At 43.4% G+C, this 26572-nt stretch overlaps 8 non-coding genes across 8 annotated transcripts; 4 read left to right on the top strand and 4 right to left on the bottom strand.

Moving 5' to 3' along the window:
* The first annotated feature begins 1513 nt into the window (after positions 1-1513).
* On the top strand, positions 1514-1584 carry trnag-gcc (transfer RNA glycine (anticodon GCC)). The gene has a single exon. It is a non-coding gene; the product is annotated as a tRNA-Gly (tRNA).
* A 5017-nt stretch (positions 1585-6601) lies between these two features.
* On the bottom strand, positions 6602-6743 carry LOC138229445 (U4 spliceosomal RNA). Its single transcript, XR_011185856.1, has one exon. It is a non-coding gene; the product is annotated as a U4 spliceosomal RNA (small nuclear RNA).
* A 1291-nt stretch (positions 6744-8034) lies between these two features.
* LOC138229318 (5S ribosomal RNA) lies at positions 8035-8153 on the top strand. The gene has a single exon (XR_011185749.1). It is a non-coding gene; the product is annotated as a 5S ribosomal RNA (ribosomal RNA).
* A 636-nt stretch (positions 8154-8789) lies between these two features.
* LOC138229356 (U1 spliceosomal RNA) lies at positions 8790-8953 on the bottom strand. Its single transcript, XR_011185776.1, has one exon. It is a non-coding gene; the product is annotated as a U1 spliceosomal RNA (small nuclear RNA).
* A 1306-nt stretch (positions 8954-10259) lies between these two features.
* LOC138229307 (5S ribosomal RNA) lies at positions 10260-10378 on the bottom strand. The gene has a single exon (XR_011185738.1). It is a non-coding gene; the product is annotated as a 5S ribosomal RNA (ribosomal RNA).
* Positions 10379-11681: 1303 nt separating this feature from the next.
* On the top strand, positions 11682-11823 carry LOC138229444 (U4 spliceosomal RNA). Its single transcript, XR_011185855.1, has one exon. It is a non-coding gene; the product is annotated as a U4 spliceosomal RNA (small nuclear RNA).
* A 7106-nt stretch (positions 11824-18929) lies between these two features.
* trnas-gga (transfer RNA serine (anticodon GGA)) lies at positions 18930-19011 on the bottom strand. The gene has a single exon. It is a non-coding gene; the product is annotated as a tRNA-Ser (tRNA).
* Positions 19012-23239: 4228 nt separating this feature from the next.
* On the top strand, positions 23240-23381 carry LOC138229483 (U4 spliceosomal RNA). Its single transcript, XR_011185894.1, has one exon. It is a non-coding gene; the product is annotated as a U4 spliceosomal RNA (small nuclear RNA).
* The last annotated feature ends 3191 nt before the right edge of the window (positions 23382-26572 follow it).

Below are 26572 nucleotides of genomic sequence, written 5' to 3'. Positions count from 1 at the left end.
ATTGTCCCTTCTTCCAGACTCTACTTCTCTCTTGTAGTAGTACAGCAGACCTTTCCAGGTGAGCAGATCACAGAGTCCGAAATGAGCTTCCTCCATCAACCAAAGTACCTGAACATGACTCTGTCTTCATAAAAGCGCCCCTGTAATAAAGAAATTCAATCCGAAATAAAGAGGGCAGTTGCCTACTGAAATACAAGAAGTCATCAATTTTAACCTAGCAACACATTAAAGGCTGCATCTATACAAGTACGATTCTAGAAATGCTCACCAGATTACGTTTTAAGAAGGAACTGCGCCTCAGGTTCCGCCGAGATCTTAACTCGGATGGCAGGATTCAGAGTCCGGAGTGTGGACTGATGGCGCACGGAGGGTCCACATACTGTGGATCCCTCAGTGATCTTCCGCGTATTCAAACCGCCAGCGTGTGACTCCCCTGTCCCCGTGACCTCATTGCTCTGCTCTCTCCTCTGTGCAGCCGAGCCCGACTCACGGTAAAGTGAAAAAAAACTATGCCCTCAACGTAAGATTTACTCTGGAGCGAGGATAGATGTTACCTTTTTATCAATGAACAGGATGTATGTGATGTGGCGACTAGGTTCAATTTTGTATCCTCTTTAAAAGATTAAGGACTGGGGTGAGCGTGATTTACCAACCTTTCAGCTAAGAACCTGACGTGCGCACCGTTTAAGCTGCATAGACTCGGTCGTTTAACTCTTCTCCATTAGCAGGGTTAAGGTTAAAGAAAAAAAACATTGCTGACTTCTTTTTTTTTTTGCCTGCCGCTAGCGCTGATTAGCCAGGTTTGTATTTCATGTTTTGCAAGTTGCATCCATTTTAAGAAAAACAAGTCGCGTTAAAGACAGGAAATGAATACTTGTATTTAATTAAGTCTAGCCGTAGGCGGTTGTCCGTAAGGACCAGTTCTGTTAGAGAAGACAGAACAAAGAAGGCACTGCTGGGATTCGGACCCAGGATCTCCTGTTTACTAGACAGGAGCGCGTTACCCAACAAGTTTCGACGAGGTGGCCGAGTGGCCAAGGTGATGGACCGCTAATCCATTGTGTTCTGCACGCATGGGTTCAAATCCCGTTCTTGTCGCTTTCCATGTCTGATATGTGTGCCAATTCGACGTTGGCCCTCCTGTTGTTTGCTCTGGTACTAGAGCCATACATTTTCTAGCGGTGGCTGAAGAAGGTATAGTAGGCTAACGTCGGTATCGAGCAGTGGCAGTACCAGTATTTACGTGCGACTAGAAATCCATTGGGGTCTCCCCGCACAGGTTCCAATCTTGCCGACTACGTTGTCCGCCTTCAGTCGGTGTGTTTCGGCACAAGCAAAGAAGCGCGCCTCTTTGCTGTTCCTGGTGGTTTTAAAACGCCCAATCGCTTGTACCCGCTGCCTTGGAAATAAGTTCTTCAGCGTCCGCAAATGGCATTTTGCAGCTGGAAGCATATGTCGACGCGTTTTGCACAGAGCACCAAAAAAGCGTCTTTTTTGAAGGCCCAGGCACTGAGCATTGGTGGTTCAGTGGTAGAATTCTCGCCTGCCACGCGGGAGGCTCGGGTTCGATTCCCGGCCAATGCAGTGGCTTTTGCAGCGAGCAGCTCCATCACTTGCATCCCCTTGCAACTCGCAACTGAAAACCCACTGAAGCTAAGCAGGTGTGAGCCAGGTCAGAATCCGGATGAGGGTGAGCTACAGGGAAAAACAAAGCTTCCAGCTGGAAGCGGTGTTAATGGTGCCGGCGGGGGGGCGCTCACCCTGAGGTCTGTGCGGGTCCCAATGCCCCAGTATAGTGACGGAGATGCTGTGTTGTAAAAGGGCGCTGTCTTTTTGGATAAAACCGAGGTCACAGCACTCTGTGGTCATTCAAAATGACCACCAAAACCTTTGACAAAAGCTCTTGGTAATTGATGGTCTTCAATAATGCTTCTCCTTTAGGTACATTTTAAATCAGCTGAAAAATGCTGTGAAATGGGGGGGCACTTCAGGCCAGTGTAGGATTTGGGTTACAAGAACCATGAAACTGCACGAGAAAGCCCGTACACTGATTACACGGCTTTCTATTCAAAGGAGGACAAAAGAAATTCCCTGAGTTTGATTTTTTGCAGCACAGAGAGGAGCACTGTCATGAGGCCGGTTAGCTCAGTTGGTTAGAGCGTGGTGCTAATAACGCCAAGGTCGCGGGTTTGAGCCCTGTACGGGCCAGGTCTAGGTCCAGGTCCCTGTTTATGAAACAGGCAAATGACTGTCTCAGGGGCCCATTCCTCATTCTCAAGACACATGTATGCAGTATGTACACCGTGCATTGAGCAATAGGGACTGAATACACCACAGGTAAGGTTAGAAGTCATTCTGAGGTGCCACATGTGAGGGATACAGCTAGGCATCCGAAATGTAGGGTTTGAGACCCTTCAGGAGTACTGCATCCTTTGAGACAGACCCGTGCATGTTAAACAAATGATCATTTCTTTCGGCATTAGGGACTAAATATACTAAACATATGATGCTAAAATGTTATTTTCACATATATTAATGTAATAAATGATTGCTTATGCTTTATAAACAAATCTAATTAAAATAAAAGCTTAAGTTTTGTATTTATCTTGTACCATAGAACATGATTTTCTTTGTATTTCAAGCCCACAAAGTGTCCAAATGACGCACTACATGATATAAGGAAGATTATCACATGCATATCGGTATTATCTTTCTTATGAAAATGCATTCCTTTCATTACCTTTTACTTTTTAAAATGAACTCAAATTGAGTATAATGTAATAATTTAAGTAGAATAGATTCTAATAATATAATGATCCAGTGTTTTGCACTACTTCACTGCTTCACTGCTCTATGCCATCTGGAAATAAATCCTCAGACTGCTTACTGCCCTGGGCATGTACCAATAAATTAAAGGAGCACATCTGTTTATCACTGCGTTGAAGCAGGAGACACACAGTCTCTGCAAACACATCCTAGATACAGTGTTCCAGCACCTTTGACCTCATCCAGAACGTATCATTTCTTGAAAGGGATTGCTGTCCGAATGCACATCTGAATCCCAAACAGAACCTCTAGTAAAATACGATCATTTGTGAAACAGGCAAATGACTGTCTCAGGGGCCCATTCCTCATTGTCAGACACATGTATGGAATGCTTTCACTGTGCATTGAGCAATAGGGATTAAAAACACCGCAGGTAAGGTTAGATGTCATGTTCTATGATCATTTCTTTCGGCATTAGGGACTAAATATACTAAACGTATGATGCTAAAATGTTATTTTCACATATATTAATGTAATAAATGATTGCTTATGCTTTATAAACAAATCTAATTAAAATAAAAGCTTAAGTTTTGTATTTATCTTGTACCATAGAACATGATTTTCTTTGTATTTCAAGCCCACAAAGTGTCCAAATGTTCTATGATCATTTCTTTCAGCATTAGGGACTAAATATACCAAACGTATGATGCTAAAATCCTGAAAAAAGGATGTGCTCCATCTCGTCAGTAGATTGGATTCCAAAACTGATTTGGGTCAATATACATTACCTTTGAAATTAAAGTACAGTCTACTGTAGGGAACCATCAACTTAGAAAGCATTGGCCTTCCCTGGGGGTCAGGTAGGTGCAAAAGATAAACTTTTATCCTATCTTTACCTTAAGATAAGTGGCCAAGCAGTATTTTTCCAAGTTTCACCAAGCACATCATGTTGCCATAGTAGACAAAGTTCTATAAAATGTTAAATAACTTTTAAAAAAAGCATCTTGGTCTTACAGTACTGTACAAGGTGAATTAAACTGTCCCTGGTAATAAAAAGTAATTAGAAGCATCTCAGAAACTTTATCTCTAGAAACATTAGCTGTTTTATATCATGTAATTTAGTGTGATGTTGTCAGAATTCAAGGACATTATCACACACAGAAATTGGTTCAGTTAAATCTAAAAAACACAGCTAAACATGGGTTTAAATGTAACAGAAGTCTTACCTCTTGTCAAAAGATTTAATTCAAGAAGCGATGTAATAAATGATTGCTTATGCTTTATAAAGAAATCTAATTAAAATAAAAGCTTAAGTTTTGTATTTATCTTGTACCATAGGACATGATTTTCTTTGTATTTGAAGCCCACAAAGTGTCCAAATGATGCACTACATGATATAAGGAAGATTATCACATGCATATCGGTATTATCTTTCTTATGAAAATGCATTCCTTTCATTACCTTTTACTTTTTAAAATGAACTCAAATTGTGTATAATGTAATAATTTAAGTAGAATAGATTCAGGTAGGAAATATAGAGTCATGATGTTTATGGCTGACATCATTTCACATGGGTGAATTTTAAGCTAAGAAATAAAAACATTTACAATGAAGATACCATTACTTAATTTTAAATGCCTTTAAAAAATAAATACCTCCTGAGAATAATTTGCCACTCCCAGATCCTTGGTAAGGTACTGTTTGAATCCAATCAGGAGAGGAGCATCCAGGGAGTGCTTTCTATAGAGTCCAGCTTGGGCCACTCTCTTCCGGCCTGCTGATACTTTTTAACTACTCAGGGCCTGTAAGGATATAAAACACCGGTTTAAACATTTTATACCTATAAGACAAATTAGAATTTTAGTAAAAAATAGATACATCTGAAAAATAAAAAGTCTTACTGCTGATAGAGTTCTTCAGAGCTCATATCTTCCCTTTCCTTATCCGCTTCTGTTTCAGTTTCTAGAGCAGCCTCTGGCATCTCTTCCTCCTGGACAGCGGCCTCTTGCTCAGGGCCGCTGGAATGCAGGTATATTCTTTTCAACATGCTTTTACATAATATGTTGTAACAATGATTTCAAAAAGAAACTACAGAAGCCTTACAGATTAAAAATATCTCACCTTGCCAATGTGTCTTCAGGCTTCCCATGTACAAAAAGGCCCAAGGACTCTAGCAGTCTTACAACCACTATCCTGTTTGCCTCACCAGACACGATCTCTATTCTGTGGTAATCCACGATGACCCCATTCTTCAGGTGATTCATCATGTCCTCCCTCGCCTGTTGAGAGGCCATCCTGATCTCTTCTGCCGTGGCGTGCTTCATACACGCCCTCTTCAAGTGAGCAGGAAGCTGATCAAGAGTATTCAGGCACATCTTGCACACCAGGGGAATCCTCGCGGGTTTCCTTTGAAAATAAATAATACCATCTGTGTATAGAAACAAGCTAAGACTGATTTCTTAAATTATCCTTAATTTTCTCTCTCATAGTTTGAGCATAATGATTTTATTGCATTTATATAAGAATTGCTCATTGCTCCAAAATAAATAATGGTTTCATAAAAAAGTGAGCACTTACTTGGTCTCAGTCACAGACTTTCCAATAGAAGCCATTGTGGAGTTCAGCAACTGCAGGTCCTAGAAGTGGGGAAGGAATTTTAAAAGAGAAATTGAATTACAATACAGAAGGAATGGCTGAGGGATCACTGAAATATATATATACAAATTCCAAAGACTGAGTCCATATAGAAACAACTACCTTTCATTTTCAGTATAAGAAAAAAAAAACATTATCTTCCAAAGCATCATAAAATTGTCCCTTCTTCCCCGTGACCTCATTGCTCTGCTCTCTCCTCTGTGCAGCTGAGCCCGACTCACGGTAAAATGGAAAAAAATATGCCCTCGACGTGAAATTTACTCTGGAGCGAGCCAGTGTTGCGCATAGCTGCCTTCAAAGCAGTTGACCCAAGTTCGATTCCCGGCCAATGCAGTTGCAAATGTTTTCAAATGCTGTCATGAGCCTTGGATTGTGACTAGCAAAGTGAAGCCTTTTGAAAGAGCTAAAGCACTGCAAAACGGAATTGAAGGAGAATCTTACAGGGGATTCTGAGCAGTGTCTGCATACATGCAGTCAGATAAAGGTGCTGAAAGCTTGAGCTACTCTCAATGTCATGCTGCCCTTCCCCGGAGTAAATCTGTTACATTGAAAGAATGCTTCTGGCAGGTTCAAAAAGGGACCCTTGTTAATTGGAGAAATCAATGATTTCGAATGAATTCTGTACGCGTTAAAAGACAGCTATACACAGAAAACATGCAGGACACTGCTCATGATGTTTCCCGAGCCGAAACACAGTGCGTTTTTCCAAGCCATTTGACAAAGCCCACCCACTGAAAACTGCAGCAGATCGTGTAAAGACGTTCAACTTTGTAACTACTGCACGCACAGGAAGCAGAATAAATTCCTCTTTTCAAACTGTCAAAGGTTTGCTTTGCGAACGCTGCAGGACATCGCACAATCTCTTTTGAACAGGGACAAACGATTTCTTATGGGGCGCAGTAAGTACAGACGTTTAAAATGCTCCACTCATGCCGACGATGCAGCATGAAGAAGCGCAACCTAACGTTTGACAGACAAAAGCCAGGCGCCGCTACGAGCAATATGAAATCAAACTGACAGCACACGGCGTTTCGCGCTGACACAAAAGTAATCTCGACAGACGCTGTTCTCTGCATAAAGCTGAAAGAGCTAAAGAGCGTTTCTGTTGACACGTAACAAGCTCGTTTCTTTCTACCATGATATCACCATGACCAAATCTGTCTTTAAACACCTTGCTCAGTCTCTGACGAGACTGTCAAAAATTGCTTTCGCCGATTGTATTGCAAACCGGCGGAAGCGGGGTATTGGGAAAAGTTTTCAACTAGCAATAATCGCGCCTCGGCTAAACCTCACAGGCTACGATACTGCCACTGCGCAAAGCTGACGGTTGCCAAGCAACCGCGGGGATCCTATGGAAATCGTTATCGATCGTCTCATGGCATGTCGTTGCTATAACGCTTCATATTTGTCGTCTTCTTCTTCTTCTAGCTTGAGGTTTTGAAGAATTTCATGACAGACAAGGGCTCCGTTGGGAACAAAGGGCGTTGTGAGAAAACCGTTGCTTATTTTCAGCAGCAGAAATACAACCCTTTAAATAAAAGATGACAGAACAATGACGAAGGTCATGCCGGGAGGAACTCATGCACTATAGAGGAAAGGGGGCGGGCACGTACAGTTCACATTCAAGCCACAAGTACTCTTCTTGGATGTTGCACAAACAAATCCTAACGTCTTGAAAGCATTGCAGCATGTTTGTGTCCCACTTCCCGTGGCTGCGGGACGACTGACAAGAACGGACAAACAATCTGTGGCGTTTAGCGTGACATAGTCTTGCAGGCATCGTGCTGTCTCACTGCAATACTATACCGCTGGAGGAAACAGTCCATCTGGCCATGAAACTCATTTGAACGTCTAGCTACAGCAACTAACAATATCATGATTTATTCAGGATGTGTGGAATCAGCACGTCCCGGAGACAGCTTCCGAAATCGTGAGCATTCTCTGGTGGTAGGGGCGTTCAAGATGCCGCTCAGGTGGGAGGTAAAGTTTAGTGGTTGGGGAGTTTTTTTGAGTTTTTCATGACCTGAATGTTAATTTTTGCTTTTTTTGACTACAGAAAAATAAGGACTTAACACTTGTTGTTTAAACTTCAGTTATAATTGAAAGAACAAAAAAACGATTTTTTTTTAGGTTTAAAAAGTCCGATATGAGTAACACTGGGAAAAGAAAAGAGAGTGCTGGGTCTTCGAAGGAGAACTCTAAGATACCTCAATCGTATATGTATAGCACTACAAAAAAATCGATGGCAACTAAAGGGAAAAGTGAAGCAGCTGCAGGGGCAGCAAGAGGGCGGAGGTGCCGCGCGCCCGGCCGACGTGTTGGACCGGTGCGCTTTACGTGCTGAAATAAACACGCGACAGCCCCGAAATGTTTCCAGAGTGCTGTGCACTGAAGACTTGCCTGGTGCTCCTCCGTGCAGATTGTTTGTCCTCCTCCAGTGCGGGACGAGCCAACACAAGGGAGCGCATTCGCCAACATCCAGGCACGCAATGCGATTTGGAAAGCAGCTCCTTTCCAAAGAGTTGCACACGAACGATCCTTCAGTCCCGCTCGGGGGGCACGGAACCCCCGCCACACACAGCTTCAAGTAGCGAGTCAGGCGCAGGGACTTTCGCTTACGGCCACACCACCCTGAACACGCCTGATCTCGTCTGATCTCGGAAGCTAAGCAGCGTCGGGCCTGGTTAGTACTTGGATGGAAGACTGCCTGGGAATACCAGGTGCTGTAAGCTTTTGCTCTCCCGGCCAGCAGGGGTCGCCGTTGGTGCCGTAGGCTTTGGGAGGAAAACCTGCAGAATGGAAAGGTGATCTATAGCCTCATCTCTAGAGATGTTTTGTTGCTGTGGCATGTGTGTGACCCATATTCGAAAAAAAAAACCCGTCTGTAAAACGAATATCGAAGCTGCCTCTAAATCTGCAAATGAAGATGAGTCGATAAACCACTCGTTTTTCGTATAACTAGACATATATTCATTTGTTACCGATTTCATTCATTGAGCACGAATACAATAGAGGTACAGCCATTCACTGTTTGACATGTCTGCACTGGTACAGAACCGAGCAATCAGAAAACGGGTGAAACTGTCTTTAGACTCAGCATACAGTACCGAGGCCCCCCATGACCAAATAAAGGCTAACCTCGATAATCAGCCTAAAGAACGCAGACTACAGCAAAACGACTGACTTTGAAAAGGGAATGAACGTCCGGAAGGAGTAGTGGAACTAGCTTGAGATGCTTCTCCGGACCCCTAACTAAAAGCCAGCGAGAACCAGCAGCGGCGTCCACTCCTGTCGAACCGGGATCCTTCCGCAGCCACGCAGCTCGTGGTGTCCTAACCCTCCCGTATCTGATTTTGGACCAAGCACATCAGGGGAGAGCGCGAACGCAGTCCCCCACTACCAGAAATTATGCAGTCGAGATTCCCACATTTGGGGAATTCGCAGGGGTCAGCACAGCCGGAGTGCAATGGCCGAGCCTCGCCCTGGGTGAACCTCCTTCTTGATCAAGGTATCTCCCCTGCCAGGTAAGTATGAGTTAAACAGGCCCCTGCAAGCGGCCCGCACCCACAGCACAAATCGCGCAGCCTAGGCCACCTCCTCGCCCTGCACGCCACCGCCTCCTGCTGGGCCCACTCTTTCACACACTCACACGCCACACTAACACTCAAAAGTGTGGGCAAAACGAGAAAACGAGCGCGCCGTTTCCTACACATCTGCAGTCGCCGTTGCGCATTCGCAGCATGTCCCGGGATGCAATTCGGCCTCATTGCGACGTGCGCCTGCCACACACCGAACAAACCTTTTCAGCAATTTCCAAAAAACGGGCCTGCTTGCCTGCCCACAAGGCTCCGTCTCTTACCTGCTCTCCAGAGCCTGCTGCCTTCTGTGCTTTTCTCTCGGCACCGCTGCAGTGCACACAACTCCTGCAGCGGGAGGGGGGGAGAAAGTTCCCGCGCTCTGCCGCAGGGAAGGCTCGCTCCGTGCGCACACGTCCTTTCGATGCCAGTCCAACAAGTGCTCCGCATTAGCTGCGTCGGGGCTCCAATGGCCACAATGCCGGGGAATGGCACCTGTAAAGTGTTAATTGGGGCACAGGAACAGCCCGTCTCGTCTCGGGGGGGCCGGCTTCAGAGACAATACAGCAAACACAGCGGGGCGGGGGAAGAAGACGACACCACACATGCGGGTACATTCAGCTCCGGCGGGAACGAGACATTTGTCGGTCTTTTCAAGTGCCGAGAGCCGAGCAATCCTTCACTTGTATCGTTTCTCCCCGGTGACTAGATCTGGCCCTGCGACTCTCGACTGGGCTCACCCCCGGGGCAGCCCAGCAGGTGTGAGCCTGGCCGGCACCCGGATGGGAGATTCCACCCCGGAAAAGCTCCGGTTGCTGCTGCTCCTGCAAGAGGTGTGACTGGGACCAGTAGGGAGCGCTCACCCTGCGGGCTGTGTGGCTCTCTTACGCCCCAGCCTCCTGATGGCGACACTCTGCTGCACAAACAGGCGCCGTCCTTCGGGGGAGGCGTCAAACCGAGGTCCCGACCCTCCTTGGCCATTAGGAAACCCCAGGGCTCAATGAATGAAATCGGTAACAAATGAATAAATGTCTAGTTATACGAAAAACGAGTGGTTTATCGACTCATCTTCATTTGCAGATTTAGAGGCAGCTTCGATATTCGTTTTACAGACGGGTTTTTTTTTTTTGAATATGGGTCACACACATGCCACAGCAACAAAACATCTCTAGAGATGAGGCTATAGATCACCTTTCCATCCTGCAGGTTTTCCTCCCAAAGCCTACGGCACCAACGGCGACCCCTGCTGGCCGGGAGAGCAAAAGCTTACAGCACCTGGTATTCCCAGGCGGTCTCCCATCCAAGTACTAACCAGGCCCAACCCTGCTTAGCTTCCGAGATCAGACAAGATCGGGCGTGTCCAGGGTGGTGTGGCCGTAAGCGAGAGCCCTGGCGCATGACTCGCTACTTGAAGCTGTGTGTGGCGGGGGTTCCATGCCCCCCGAGCGGGACTGAAGGATCGTTCGTGTGCAACTCTTTGGAAAGGAGCTGCTTTCCAAATCGCATTGCGTGCCTGGATGTTGGCGAATGCGCTCCCTTGTGTTGGCTCGTCCCGCACTGGAGGAGGACAAAGAATCTGCATGGAGGAGCACCAGGCAAGTCTTCAGTGCACAGCACTCTGGAAACATTTCGGGGCTGTCGCGTGTTTATTTCAGCACGTAAAGCGCACCGGTCCAACACGTCGGCCGGGCGCGCGGCGCCTCCGCCCTCTTGCTGCCCCTGCAGCTGCTTCACTTTTCCCTTTAGTTGCCATCGATTTTTTTGTAGTGCTATACATATACGATTGAGGTATCTTAGAGTTCTCCTTCGAAGACCCAGCACTCTCTTTTCTTTTCCCAGTGTTACTCATATCGGACTTTTTAAACATAAAAGGGTTAACCCTAAAGAAATCGTTTTTTTTTCTTTCAATTATAACTGAAGTTTAAACAACTAGTGTTAAGTCCTTATTTTTCTGTAGTCAAAAAAAGCAAAAATTAACATTCAGGTCATGAAAAACTCAAAAAAACTCCCCAACAACTAAACTTTACCTCCCACCTGAGCGCCATCTTGAACGCCCCTACCACCAGAGAATGCTCACGATTTCGGAAGCTGTCTCCGGGACGTGCTGATTCCACACATCCTGAATAAATCATGATATTGTTAGTTGCTGTAGCTAGACGTTCAAATGAGTTTCATGGCCAGATGGACTGTTTCCTCCAGCGGTATAGTATTGCAGTGAGACAGCACGATGCCTGCAAGACTATGTCACGCTAAACGCCACAGATTGTTTGTCCGTTCTTGTCAGTCGTCCCGCAGCCACGGGAAGTGGGACACAAACATGCTGCAATGCTTTCAAGACGTTAGGATTTGTTTGTGCAACATCCAAGAAGAGTACTTGTGGCTTGAATGTGAACTGTACGTGCCCGCCCCCTTTCCTCTATAGTGCATGAGTTCCTCCCGGCATGACCTTCGTCATTGTTCTGTCATCTTTTATTTAAAGGGTTGTATTTCTGCTGCTGAAAATAAGCAACGGTTTTCTCACAACGCCCTTTGTTCCCAACGGAGCCCTTGTCTGTCATGAAATTCTTCAAAACCTCAAGCTAGAAGAAGAAGAAGACGACAAATATGAAGCGTTATAGCAACGACATGCCATGAGACGATCGATAACGATTTCCATAGAATCCCCGCGGTTGCTTGGCAACCGTCAGCTTTGCGCAGTGGCAGTATCGTAGCCTGTGAGGTTTAGCCGAGGCGCGATTATTGCTAGTTGAAAACTTTTCCCAATACCCCGCTTCCGCCGGTTTGCAATACAATCGGCGAAAGCAATTTTTGACAGTCTCGTCAGAGACTGAGCAAGGTGTTTAAAGACAGATTTGGTCATGGTGATATCATGGTAGAAAGAAACGAGCTTGTTACGTGTCAACAGAAACGCTCTTTAGCTCTTTCAGCTTTATGCAGAGAACAGCGTCTGTCGAGATTACTTTTGTGTCAGCGCGAAACGCCGTGTGCTGTCAGTTTGATTTCATATTGCTCGTAGCGGCGCCTGGCTTTTGTCTGTCAAACGTTAGGTTGCGCTTCTTCATGCTGCATCGTCGGCATGAGTGGAGCATTTTAAACGTCTGTACTTACTGCGCCCCATAAGAAATCGTTTGTCCCTGTTCAAAAGAGATTGTGCGATGTCCTGCAGCGTTCGCAAAGCAAACCTTTGACAGTTTGAAAAGAGGAATTTATTCTGCTTCCTGTGCGTGCAGTAGTTACAAAGTTGAACGTCTTTACACGATCTGCTGCAGTTTTCAGTGGGTGGGCTTTGTCAAATGGCTTGGAAAAACGCACTGTGTTTCGGCTCGGGAAACATCATGAGCAGTGTCCTGCATGTTTTCTGTGTATAGCTGTCTTTTAACGCGTACAGAATTCATTCGAAATCATTGTTTTCTCCAATTAACAAGGGTCCCTTTTTGAACCTGCCAGAAGCATTCTTTCAATGTAACAGATTTACTCCGGGGAAGGGCAGCATGACATTGAGAGTAGCTCAAGCTTTCAGCACCTTTATCTGACTGCATGTATGCAGACACTGCTCAGAATCCCCTGTAAGATTCTCCTTCAATTCCGTTTTGCAGTGCTTTAGCTCTTTCAAAAGGCTTCACTTTGCTAGTCACAATCCAAGGCTCATGACAGCATTTGAAAACATTTGCAACTGCATTGGCCGGGAATCGAACCTGGGTCAACTGCTTTGAAGGCAGCTATGCGCAACACTGGCTCGCTCCAGAGTAAATTTCACGTCGAGGGCATATTTTTTTCCATTTTACCGTGAGTCGGGCTCAGCTGCACAGAGGAGAGAGCAGAGCAATGAGGTCACGGGGAAGAAGGGACAATTTTATGATGCTTTGGAAGATAATGTTTTTTTTTTTCTTATACTGAAAATGAAAGGTAGTTGTTTCTATATGGACTCAGTCTTTGGAATTTGTATATATATATTTCAGTGATCCCTCAGCCATTCCTTCTGTATTGTAATTCAATTTCTCTTTTAAAATTCCTTCCCCACTTCTAGGACCTGCAGTTGCTGAACTCCACAATGGCTTCTATTGGAAAGTCTGTGACTGAGACCAAGTAAGTGCTCACTTTTTTATGAAACCATTATTTATTTTGGAGCAATGAGCAATTCTTATATAAATGCAATAAAATCATTATGCTCAAACTATGAGAGAGAAAATTAAGGATAATTTAAGAAATCAGTCTTAGCTTGTTTCTATACACAGATGGTATTATTTATTTTCAAAGGAAACCCGCGAGGATTCCCCTGGTGTGCAAGATGTGCCTGAATACTCTTGATCAGCTTCCTGCTCACTTGAAGAGGGCGTGTATGAAGCACGCCACGGCAGAAGAGATCAGGATGGCCTCTCAACAGGCGAGGGAGGACATGATGAATCACCTGAAGAATGGGGTCATCGTGGATTACCACAGAATAGAGATCGTGTCTGGTGAGGCAAACAGGATAGTGGTTGTAAGACTGCTAGAGTCCTTGGGCCTTTTTGTACATGGGAAGCCTGAAGACACATTGGCAAGGTGAGATATTTTTAATCTGTAAGGCTTCTGTAGTTTCTTTTTGAAATCATTGTTACAACATATTATGTAAAAGCATGTTGAAAAGAATATACCTGCATTCCAGCGGCCCTGAGCAAGAGGCCGCTGTCCAGGAGGAAGAGATGCCAGAGGCTGCTCTAGAAACTGAAACAGAAGCGGATAAGGAAGGGGAAGATGTGAGCTCTGAAGAACTCTATCAGCAGTAAGACTTTTTATTTTTCAGATGTATCTATTTTTTACTAAAATTCTAATTTGTCTTATAGGTATAAAATGTTTAAACCGGTGTTTTATATCCTTACAGGCCCTGAGTAGTTAAAAAGTATCAGCAGGCCGGAAGAGAGTGGCCCAAGCTGGACTCTATAGAAAGCACTCCCTGGATGCTCCTCTCCTGATTGGATTCAAACAGTACCTTACCAAGGATCTGGGAGTGGCAAATTATTCTCAGGAGGTATTTATTTTTTAAACGCATTAAAAATTAAGCAATGGTATCTTCATTGTAAATGTTTTTATTTCTTAGCTTAAAATTCACCCATGTGAAATGATGTCAGCCATAAACATCATGACTCTATATTTCCTACCTGAATCTATTCTACTTAAATTATTACATTATACACAATTTGAGTTCATTTTAAAAAGTAAAAGGTAATGAAAGGAATGCATTTTTAAAAGAAAGATAATACCGATATGCATGTGATAATCTTCCTTATATCATGTAGTGCGTCATTTGGACACTTTGTGGGCTTGAAATACAAAGAAAATCATGTTCTATGGTACAAGATAAATACAAAACTTAAGCTTTTATTTTAATTAGATTTGTTTATAAAGCATAAGCAATCATTTATTACATCGCTTCTTGAATTAAATCTTTTGACAAGAGGTAAGACTTCTATTTTACATTTAAACCCATGTTTAGCTGCGTTTTTTAGATTTAACTGAACCAATTTCTGTGTGTGATAATGTCCTTGAATTCTGACATCACACTAAATTACATGATATAAAACAGCTAATGTTTCTAGAGATAAAGTTTCTGGGATGCTTCTAATTACTTTTTATTACCAGGGACAGTTTAATTCACCTTGTACAGTACTGAAAGACCAAGATGCTTTTTTAAAGTTATTTAACATTTTATAGAACTTTTTCTACTATGGCAACATGATGAGCTTGGTGAAACTTGGAAAAATACTGCTTGGCCACTTATCTTAAGATAAAGATAGGATAAAGGTTTATCTTTTGCACCTACCTGACCCCCAGGGAAGGCCAATGCTTTCTAAGTTGATGGTTCCCTACAGTAGACTGTACCTTATCTTCAAAGGTAATGTATATTGACCCAAATCAGTTTTGGAATCCAATCTACTGCCGAGATGGAGCACATCCTTTTTTCAGGATTTTAGCATCATACGTTTGGTATATTTAGTCCCTAATGCTGAAAGAAATGATCATAGAACATGACATCTAACCTTACCTGTGGTGTCTTTAATCCCTATTGCTCAATGCATGGTGTACGTACTGCATACATGTGTCTTGAGAATGAGGAATGGGCCCCTGAGACAGTAATTTGCCTGTTTCACAAATGATCGTATTTTACTAGAGATTCTGTTTGGGATTCAGATGTGCATTCGGACAGCAATCCCTTTCAAGAAATGATACGTTCTGGATGAGGTCAAAGGTGCTGGAACACTGTATTTAGGATGTGTTTGCAGAGACTATGTGTCTCCTGCTTCAACGCAGTGATAAATAGATGTGCTCCTGTAATTCATTGGTACATGCCCAGGGCAGTAAGCAGTCTGAGGATTTATTTCCAGACGGCATAGAGCAGTGAAGTAGTGTAGTAGAGCAACACACTGGATCATTTTATTATTAGAATCTATTCTACTTAAATTATTACATTATACACAACTTGAGTTCATTTTAAAAAGTAAAAGATAATGAAAGGAATGCATTTTCATAAGAAAGATAATACTGATATGCATGTGATAATCTTCTTTATATCATGTAGTGCGTCATTTGGACACTTTGTGGGCTTGAAATACAAAGAAAATCATGTTCTATGGTACAAGATAAATACAAAACTTTAGCTTTTATTTTAATTAGATTTGTTTATAAAGCATAAGCAATCATTTATTACATTAATATATGTGAAAATAACATTTTAGCATCATATTATTACATACAGGTCTCTAGCTTCAACACAGTGATATATATATGCTCAGTGATTTATTGGTACATGCCCAGGTCAATAATCAGAATGAGGATTTATTTCCAGACGGGCTACAGGTAGTGTTGTGAAATACTTCAACACACTGGATCGCAGATTTAGACCCCCTGCACTCTTACTACTTAAAAACCAAAGAAATGAAGATATGTAGCAATCACATTGTAACAGGGGTGACAGTGACTTAATGCTTATACTAGTGGACTTCTGGTACCTTTAGGGTAAGGTGTTCCCTGAAGGGCTCTCAAACCCCGCATTTCAGATGCCTAGCTGTATCGCTGATGTGTTGCACCTCAGAATCACTTTTAAACCTTACCTCTGGTATCTTTAATCCCTATTGCTCAACGCATGGTGAAAGTATTGCATAAATGTGTCTGAAAATGAGCAATGGGCACCTGAGAGACTCATTTGCCTGTTTCACAAATGATCATATTTGACTAGAGATTCTGTTTGGGATTCAGTTGTGCATTCTGACAGCAATCCCTTTCAAAAAACGATACATTCTGGATGAGGTCAAAGGTGCAGGAACACTGTATTTAGGATGTGTTTGCACTTATGAGGATTTATTTCCAGATGTGCTAGGGGTAGTGTTGTGAAATACTTCAACACACTGGATCGCAGGTTTAAACCCCCTGCACTCTTACTCCTTAAAAACCAACAAATGCAGATATGTAGCAATCATATTGTAGCAGACACTCATTTGCCTGTTTCACAAATGATCATATTCTACTAGAGATTCTGTTTGGGATACGGATGTGCATTCTGACAGCAATCTCTTTCAAAAAATGCTTTTACCTTTTCGCGGCTTTGCCCTTCTTGCCTCTTTGGACAATATCTCCATCTTGTGGTCGTTGTTGGTAATGTCTAGACAATATCTCCATCTTGTGGTCGTTCTTGGTAATGTCTTCTTATGCCCTTTTTTATTTCAATTCTCTATTAGTTGATTCTAGAATCTCTACAATAGAGTTGAAAACATCAGTTTTAAAGCAGACAATATGACATTATTTATAGTCCAATTAGAAATGTATTACCCTGATAGATATCCCAACACCCGGAATGTATTGATACCATATCCCCAGTAATGCTCCTCAGGCCTAACAAGCACACTGTTGGTCTTAGGAAGCATCAGACACAGAAACGGTAACAACATCCTTCTTTCTGTTCACTCAGTCTCTGGTGCCGTGGGTCAGTGAAAGTGCGATGCGCGGATCCAGCGATCTCATCCTGTCACTCAGATGGCACAATCAGTAATTGGTGGCAGTTGATATGGTCCCTCCCAGCAGGATTGCAACATCTGGCAGGGTATCTCTTCTTCACCTACACCCACTCGCCAGGTATCCGGTCGTGTCTCCCCTCTGCTGGAGGTCCCCAAGCGTCCGGCACCTGTTCACAAGCCCTGTGCACCGCTTCAGTTAACAAACCTACAACACTTTAATAGAGAGTTATCTACCCACGGTGTCCCTTCAGTTGATATTTCCTTAGTTGGTCTTTCAGACTGTGGGTGATTGGGGCAATGTGACTTCCAACTTACCCCTAGTGAGGCAATTACAGCCTGGCACACCTTCCCAGTGTAGTCTGCCCCTAGATCAGTATCCAAGGGGCAGGGCAGTCCATACCCTGGGATCATCTTTGTCATACACTTGGGTATGTGCCAGCCCACATCACATCATCATACAACCCCACATTCTTTACACATTTGTTCTAACCACTATTAAACATCTATTAAAGGCCTCAACCTGAATTCTCCCCTTTCCCCAATAGAGGTTTCACAGGGGTCTCAGACTCCCGCTCTCCCAGTGCAGCTCGTCTGGCATCTGCATCTGCATGGTTGTTACCTTGAGTTACTGGAATTCTTTATTTATTGTGTTATTTACACCTTACTCAAGCTGCTTCTGTCGGCAGCTGTAAAACTACAAATCAGTTCAGAGACAAGCCTAGTATTCTTAACTGGAGTCCCTGCCGTTGTGAGAGAATCCTATTTCTCCATAGCCATCCAGAATTGTGGCCTACATGCAACAAATACATACATTATATACATATACAGTAACCCTTTGTCCACACTTACATACAAAGGAATGGTTGATCCATCTGAGGAAACCCCAGTCTCAGCACCTGTAAGAGAGCTTGTTTCAAATTATTATAGGCGGCTTTTGTTGCGGGAACCAAGGCAATCTTGTCCTTGTACTGCACTCCCCCCTTAAGCAGATCTGTTAAGAGTTGTGCTCACCCTGTAAAAACATTGCACCCAAGCCCTGTTAAAATTTCACAATGCTAGACACAAAAGGGCCTTATCATAACTGCTTCTATTAGACACTCTAAAGCTGAAGCAACTCAGACTTGTGGGTTTCCTCGTCAGGGGAAGCACTCAGAATACTATCAACATACTGAGTGATCACAGTCAGTTGAAGCCACGTGATACCCTGTTCTGGATAGTCATTCTTTGTAATGCATAATATTCCAACCCAATAGATCTGGGATAAAACCACCCATTAAAATCTGGTACTCGGCAAGTAAAACTTGCTGCCCCAATACTCCTGTGGCCTCCTGCCGTCTCCCCATATACATTACTCTATAGCACACTGTTGAACAGAGGAGTGAAACAAGCATGACAGTAGTGCTCCAGTATCCCATAACAGAGAAACCAACACTCCATTAACAGTACATTTTTATCCACTGGACTGGGACAGACTTAGGGAGGGTACAAGGGATTTACAGGATCTAATCGTTAGGTAAACAGATCTTCTCACAAGACGTTATTCTCCCCAGTCTCGATTCTAAACCTACAGCGTTTCAGCATGTCTGAGACATTCGAATAAACCCAAATTGTTTCCTCTATTGCAACTAATTGTATAAAAATACAAACACTGTTTATCTAACTACTTTTACGTCCACCTGTACTGTACTTATACTTTCAGACGCTCTTATATTTTCCAATCTCCTTAAGTTGATTTTCGTCAAGTCTCTTTAGTTACGTCTCTAGCCAGTCCCGCTGGCTAAACACACTTACACCGTCATTTAGCTGCAAAAAGGCATTCGCGGATGCTGAAGAATTTATTTCCAAGGCAGCGGGTACAAGCGATTTGGCGTTTTAAAACCACCAGGAACAGCAAAGAGGCACGCTTCTTTCCTTGCGCCGGAACACAAGGACTGGAGGCGGACAACCTAGTCGGCAGGATTCGAACTTGCGCGGGGAGACCCCAATGGATTTCCAATCCATCGCTTTAATCACTCGGCCACGACTACAGCAAGCCCCACCGCCGCTGCGTTCTTGCTACAATCTTACCTGGATCGCGAGGCGCCAGCGGAAGCCTATTTCAAAGTCATTCTCCGTTTAAAAAAAACATTTCCAAAATACAAGCCTTGCAGACAGACACGCCTCAGAGGACTTAAGGGTGGCTTCATGTCGGAATGATAAAGTCTCCCCGTCCGGACATGAAAATGCCACTTTGTTACACACAAAAAAAGAATCAACAACAGAGAAATGCCCACAAGCATTTGAAAAGCCGCACCACGTCGCACTTGAAATAGCTCTTACATTAGTGGTAGACGCAGGAATCGCCTTTTTATTTACGCTCTTACCAACGCGATGGAAAGCAAAACAAAGCAAAGCAGAGCAAAACAAAACGAACAAACGAAAACCCTCACGTCCCACACTTGCATGTAAGGCCGTTACGTGCCCAAGCGGTATTGTATGTCATCCTAGCACTGCAGCCCGGGGCGTACGGTATATGGGAACGAGCGCACGCCACGAATCGTCTCGAATCACTCCCTACAGCTGTAAGGCACCTTGAAGTGTGCACCCCCAACATTCTTCCTTGCGCATCTGTGAAATCTAAATTAAATCTCACGTTGGGGGCATATTTTTTTCCACTTTATCATGAGTCGGGCTCGGCTGCACAGAGGTGAGAGCAGAGCAATGAGGTCACGGGGACAGGGGAGTTACACGCTGGCGGTTTGAATACGCGGAAGATCACTGAGGGATCCACAGTATATGGACCCTCCGTGCTCCATCAGTCCACACTCCGGACTCTGAATCCTGCCATCCGAGTTAAGATCTCGGCGAAACCTGAGGCGCAGTTCCTTCTTAAAACGTAATCTGGTGAGCATTTCTAGAATCATACTTGTATAGATGCAGCCTTTAATGTGTTGCTAGGTTAAAATTGATGACTTCTTGAACTTCAGTAGGCAACTGCCCTCTTGATTTTGGATTTAATTTCTTTATTACAGGGGCGCATTTATGAAGACAGAGTCATGTTCAGGTACTTTGCTTGATGGAGGAAGCTCATTTCGGACTCTGTTATCTGCTCACCTGGAAAGGTCTGCTGTACTACTACAAGAGAGAAGTAGAGTCTGGAAGAAGGGACAATTTTATGATGCTTTGGAAGATAATGTTTTTTTTTCTTTGAAATCGAAATGAATCAGAATATCAGTGCAAAAGACAAACTCTTGGTTTGGTTTAAAGAGATATGGTTTTAAAACAGACAACATGTAGAAAACAGGTGTTTCTCACTTTTGGAAAAGAATGGACCGCGGGTAATATTTTACTAGTTGCAGTGCTGAGCTCACTGGGTTACAGTCCTGCAGTGTCACACCAGGGCCAGTGGCGCAATGGATAACGCGTCTGACTACGGATTAGGAGATTGTAAATTCGACTCCTGGCTGGCTCGGGTCGTTTTTAAACGCATCAGGCTACTCCCTTAGTAGCCTGTGCTACTTACTGCATTGTAATCGTACCCAGTAAGAGATTTCCTTCATGTAAATGAACTGCACCTGACAGCTTTAGAAAAACACCTGGGCTCAGTACGGTGCTGAGAGCTCAGCGTTGCTGTTGTTCTAATTAGAACGCACTGCATCGGCTATGAACCCGAACTTTTCAATTATTCCGATCAGTAAGTCAACACGTAGTCCACATGAAGGTAGGAATATTCTCTTGTCTGTCTCTTGTTTGTATAGAACTGAATGTCCCTGACAATGTACTGTTAGTTTTAATTGAAGAACGGCATTTGTGTTCAAATATACCAGACAAGTTTACGTAACTGCTCATGCGACACTCAGTTGTAATTAGTCAAGAAATAAAGTCGAACAACAGCTGCGGGTTTGATTCTGAACGTATCAGATTGCAGCGCGTTTTACTTCCATTGACAAATGATAGAGATTCGAAGAGAGATCCTTCAGACCAGCAAGCAAACCCACGGCTATTTCGGTTTTCTATCTAGGCAACGTTGGTGTCTGCAATAGCATACATGAAAGCGTGATGCAATTTCTGTGGCTACTTGATTATAATGCTTTTTTTTATTTTTATTAAACATGTAGAATTTACAAATACAAATACAACAAGAGGATCAGAGTCATGTACAAGAGAAAAAAAACGCAGCAGAAAAAAAACATTTAACTACCAGAGGTAATTAAGTAATTATGTGATCAAATTGTATATTTTACACGTATCATATTTTCCTTGCTTTAATATTTCTCAATTATAAACTTTAGTTTCAACATGCATGCGTTTCCTGTAAAAAAATAAAACTCAGCACAGTTTTTTACAAAACAAAAAAAACGTTTTTCTTTTAACAACATTTCGAGTACCTCTGGCATTCATGAAAAAGACATACACAAAAGCAAATAACTAACTCTAAGACTATCTAAACTATTGAGTTTTTCAAAGAACCAGAACTATAACAGTCCTTAACACTTAACTACACCATTCCAAACTAACACTAAAGAAACACTAGTATATACTGGTATAACAAATAAAACCAAACATAATCATTAACTGAGCAGTCACTGGGAGCAAATCTCCTTCCCGTCCACAAAGGCCCTCGCTCCCACAAAGTAGGGTCTCCTCCCCTCTCTTCTGGCAGCTTCAACCTGGGGCCACAGCTGGTTCCTGGTGCTCCTGTCCGCGCCAGACAGTTCCTCTGCAAACCTCAGTTTGTTCCCATTCAAATACTCATTCCCCCTCGCCGCTCGCCAGAGCATGTCCCTCGCCGTCCTCTTGGTGAACTGTATTATAATCGATCTGGGGCGCACTTGCCCAGACATGTTCGCTCTCCCGAGCCTGTGAACAAAGTCAATGGCCGATATTACGTCCTCCTGGTCCAGCAGGGTCCTTTTACAGATACCCTTCACTGTTGCAACAAGGTCCTTATCACGTTCCTCTTTAACTCCAAATAATTTTAAATTCCATCGTCGACAGTATCTATCTACATCGTTCACTTTCAATTCAAGTTCTTTAATATGCTTTTCTTGTTCGGTATTTACTTGTTTAAGAACTTTTACTTCACTCTTTAAGTCTTCAACCTCTTTAAACACACAGTCCATGGACTTTTTAAGACTTTCGATTGCGACTGTATTAAATCGAATCATTTCCTTCAGCTCACCCATCATGTTAAAGATGTTGGTTTGGAGCTCCTCCAGCGTCAGGTCGCCCCTTCCTCTCTTGGCCGCCGGGGTTTTCACAGGTGTGCTGGGCAGGGACTCCGGCTCTACCGTACGAGCGCATCTCCAGCACTCTTTCCACGTCCCCTCCAGCTGCTTCACTTTTCCCTGTAGTTCCATCGATTTTCTTGTAGTGCTATACATATACGATTGAGGTATCTTAGATTTCTCCTTCGAGGACCCAGCACTCTTTTCTTTTCCCAGTGTTACTCATATCGAAATTCTTAAACCTAAAAAAAATCGTTTTTTTTTTCTTTCAATTATAACTGAAGTTTAAACAACTAGTGTTAAGTCCTTATTTTTCTGTAGTCAAAAAAAGCAAAAATTAACATTCAGGTCATGAAAAACTCAAAAAAACTCCTCAACCACTAAACTTTACCTCCCACCTGAGCGCCATCTTGAACGCCCCTACCACCAGAGAATGCTCACGATTTCGGAAGCTGTCTCCGGGACGTGCTGATTCCACACATCCTGAATAAATCATGATATAGTTAGTTGCTGTAGCTAGACGTTTAAATGAGTTTCATGGCCAGATGGACTGTTTCCTCCAGCGGTATAGTATTGCAGTGAGACAGCACGATGCCTGCAAGACTATGTCACGCTAAACGCCACAGATTGTGTTTGTCCGTTCGTGTCAGTCGTCCTGCAGCCACGGGAAGTGGGACACAAACATGCTGCAATGCTTTCAAGACGTTAGGATTTGTTTGTGCAACATCCGAGAAGAGTACTTGTGGCTTGAATGTGAACTGTACGTGCCCGCCCCCTTTCCTCTGTAGTGCATGAGTTCCTCCCGGCATGCCCTTCCTCATTGTTCTGTCATCTTGTACTTAAAGGGTTGTATTTCTGCTGCTGAAAATAAGCAACGGTTTTCTCACAACGCCCTTTGTTCCCGACGGAGACCTTGTCTGCCATGAAATTCTTCAAAACCTCAAGCTAGATGAAGAAGAGGACAAATATGAAGCGTTACAGAAACGACATGCCATGAGACTATCGATAACGATTTCCATAGGATCCCCGCGGTTGCCTGGCAACTATCAGCTTTGCGCAGTGGCAGTATCGTAGCCTGTGAGGTTTAGCCGAGGCGCGATTATTGCTAGTTGAAAACTTTTCCCAATACCCCGCTTCCGCCGGTTTGCAATACAATCGGCGAAAGCAATTTTTGACAGTGTCGTCAGAGACTGAGCAAGGTGCTTAAAGACAGATTTGGTCATGGTGACATCATGGTAGAAAGAAACGAGCTTGTTACGTCTCAACAGAAACGCTCTTTAGCTCTTTCAGCGTTATGCAGAGAACAGCGTCTGTCGAGATCACTTTTGAGTCAGCGCGAAACGCCGTGTGCTGTCAGTTTGATTTCATATTGCTCGTAGCGGCGCCCGGCCTTTGTCTGTCAAACGTTAGGTTGCGCTTCTTCATGCTGCATCGTCGACATGAGTGGAGCTTTTTAAACGTCTGTACTTACTGCGCCCCATAAGAAATCGTTCGTCCCTGTTCAAAAGAGATTGTGCGATGTCCTGCAGCGTTCGCAAAGCAAACCTTTGACAGTTTGAAAAGAGGAATTTATTCTGCTTCCTGTGCGTGCAGTAATTACAAAGTTGAACGTCTTTACACGATCTGCTGCAGTTTTCAGTGGGCGGGCTTTGTCAAATTGCTTGGAAAAACGCAGTTTCGGCTCGGGAAACATCATGAGCAGTGTCAGCACAGAGAGGACCACTGTCGTGAGGCCGGTTAGCTCAGTTGGTTAGAGTGTGGTGCTAATAACGCCAAGGTCGTGGGTTCGAGCCCCGTACGTGCCAGGTCCTTTTCTCCTCTCTTACCAAAGCTGTTAGGTTCCTTTCCGTGGTGAGATGGGTTGTCATGCAACGCTGCCACATAGTGCCGACAGACAAGAGTGTTGCGGGAGAAGAGAAAAGTGTTTGAAGTTTTAAGAGTGTATTAGGTGGAGCCAAAATCAAGTGTCACAAATGCAAGTGGGAGGATTTCCAATGTTTAATATGGTAAAAATAAGCAGAAGTTATCTGCCGGTCATGGCACAGTCTGCCATGCTTTTGTCATATACTGTAAAGTGGTGTCGAACTGGAGCCTCACCATTTGCATATGTGAGGCTCCAGTTATACATCGAGTGTCACGTTAAATGACAAAAATCAAGAGAGTTAAAGCAGCTGGAGAGGTTTTCTTACAACTTTTGAGCTGACACAGTTTTTGAAAATGTTTCCTTCACGCTGCACTGTACAACATAGGCAGCCAAGAGTCTCCAAAACAAAACAGAATTGACAGATAGGAGAAAATTCCCACTCGTCCTGAAGTTCCCAAAATCCAGCACTGAGCGTAAACAAAGTGTCTAAGTAGCGTGGGAATGCTAACCCTAACCCTAGCTGGAGTTTGAGCAATCCAGCACTGAGCGTAAAAAGATGAGTCAAAGTAATGTCTAATCTGATTAGTTTCCTTAGAGCTGGTTCAGAGTTTGTTCAAGAATTTACCTTTCACAGATGCGCAAAGAAGAATGTTGGGGGTGCACGCTTCAAGGTGCCTTACAGCTGTAGGGAGTGATTCGAGACGATTCGTGGCGTGTGCTCGTTCCCATATACCGTACGCCCCGGGGTGCAGTGGTAGGATGACATACAATACCGCTTGGGCACGTAACGGTGTTATTTGCAAGTGCGGGACGTGAGGGTTTTTGTTTGTTCGTTGTTTTGCTCTGCTTTGCTTTGTTTTGCTTTCCATCGCGTTGGTAAGAGCGTAAATAAAAAGGCGATTCCTGCGTCTACCACTAATGTAAGAGCTATTTCAAGTGCGGCGTGGTGCGGCTTTTCAAATGCTCAACAGGATGACTTCGCATGCACGCGTGCTTTCATGAAGTCGTGTGTGCAACCATGTCTGCTTACGTGCAAACGGGCGTGGTTTCATGTATGCAAAAAACTTTCCTGGGCTCTTCTGAAGCACATAAAATTATTTGGAGATATAAATTTGTCTTGTTTTCCTCTTAGGCTCTAGAATTGATATTTTTTTTTTCATTTTTGGTATTTTTCATCATTTTTCAGAAAGTGGTTGCAAGCCCGATATCATGCGAAGAAACTTCAGGATTCGGGGATCAGTCAATGGATTTTAAAACACATCCTAAATACAGTGTTCCTGCACCTTTGACCTCATCCAGAATGTATCGTTTTTTGAAAGGGATTGCTGTCAGAATGCACAACTGAATTCCAAACAGAATCTCTAGTCAAATATGATCATTTGTGAAACAGGCAAATGAGTCTCTCAGGTGCCCATTGCTCATTTTCAGACACATTTATGCAATACTTTCACCATGCGTTGAGCAATAGGGATTAAAGATACCAGAGGTAAGGTTTAAAAGTGATTCTGAGGTGCAATAGATCAGCGATACAGCTAGGCATCTGAAATGTGGGGTTTGAGAGCCCTTCAGGGAACACCGTACCCTAAAGGTACCTGAAGTCCACTAGTATAAGCATTAAGTCACTGTCACCCCTGTTACAATGTGATTGCTACATATCTTCATTTCTTTGGTTTTTAAGGAGTAAGAGTGCAGGGGGTCTAAATCTGCGATCCAGTGTGTTGAAGTATTTCACAACACTACCTGTAGCCCGTCTGGAAATAAATCCTCATTCTGATTATTGACCTGGGCATGTACCAATAAATCACTGAGCATATATATATATATATCACTGTGCTGAAGCTAAAGACCTGTATGTAATAATATGATGCTAAAATGTTATTTTCACATATAGTAATGTAATAAATGATTGCTTATGCTTTATAAACAAATCTAATTAAAATAAAAGCTTCAGTTTTGTATTTATCTTGTACCATAAAACATGATTTTCTTTGTATTTCAAGCCCACAAAGTGTCCAAATGACGCACTACATGATATAAGGAAGATTATCACATGCATATCGGTATTATCTTCCTCATTAATATGCATTCCTTTCATTACCTTTTAATTTTTAAAATGAACTCAAATTGTGTATAATGTTATAATTTAAGTAGAATAGGTTCTAATAATATAATGATAAAGTGGTGTTGCACTACTTCACTACTTCACTGCTCTATGCCGTCTGGAAATAAATCCTCAGACTGCTTACTGCCCAGGGCATGTACCAATAAATTACAGGAGCACATCTATATATCACTGCGTTGAAGCAGGAGACACAATCACTGCAAACATCCTAAATACAGTGTTTCAGCACCTTTGACCTCATCCAGAACGTATCATTTCTTGAAAGGGATTGCTGTCCGAATGCACAGCTGAATCCCAAACAGAATCTCTAGTAAAATACGATCATTTGTGAAACAGGCAAATGACTGTCATTCCTCATTGTCAGACACGTATGCAATGCTTTCACCGTGCATTGA

Source organism: Lepisosteus oculatus, unplaced genomic scaffold (assembly GCF_040954835.1).
Source record: "Lepisosteus oculatus isolate fLepOcu1 unplaced genomic scaffold, fLepOcu1.hap2 HAP2_SCAFFOLD_45, whole genome shotgun sequence".
Classification (NCBI taxonomy): Eukaryota; Metazoa; Chordata; class Actinopteri; order Semionotiformes; family Lepisosteidae; genus Lepisosteus; species Lepisosteus oculatus.
Note: the sequence above shows the minus strand (reverse complement) of the source record. Positions and strands in the feature narration are given on the sequence as shown.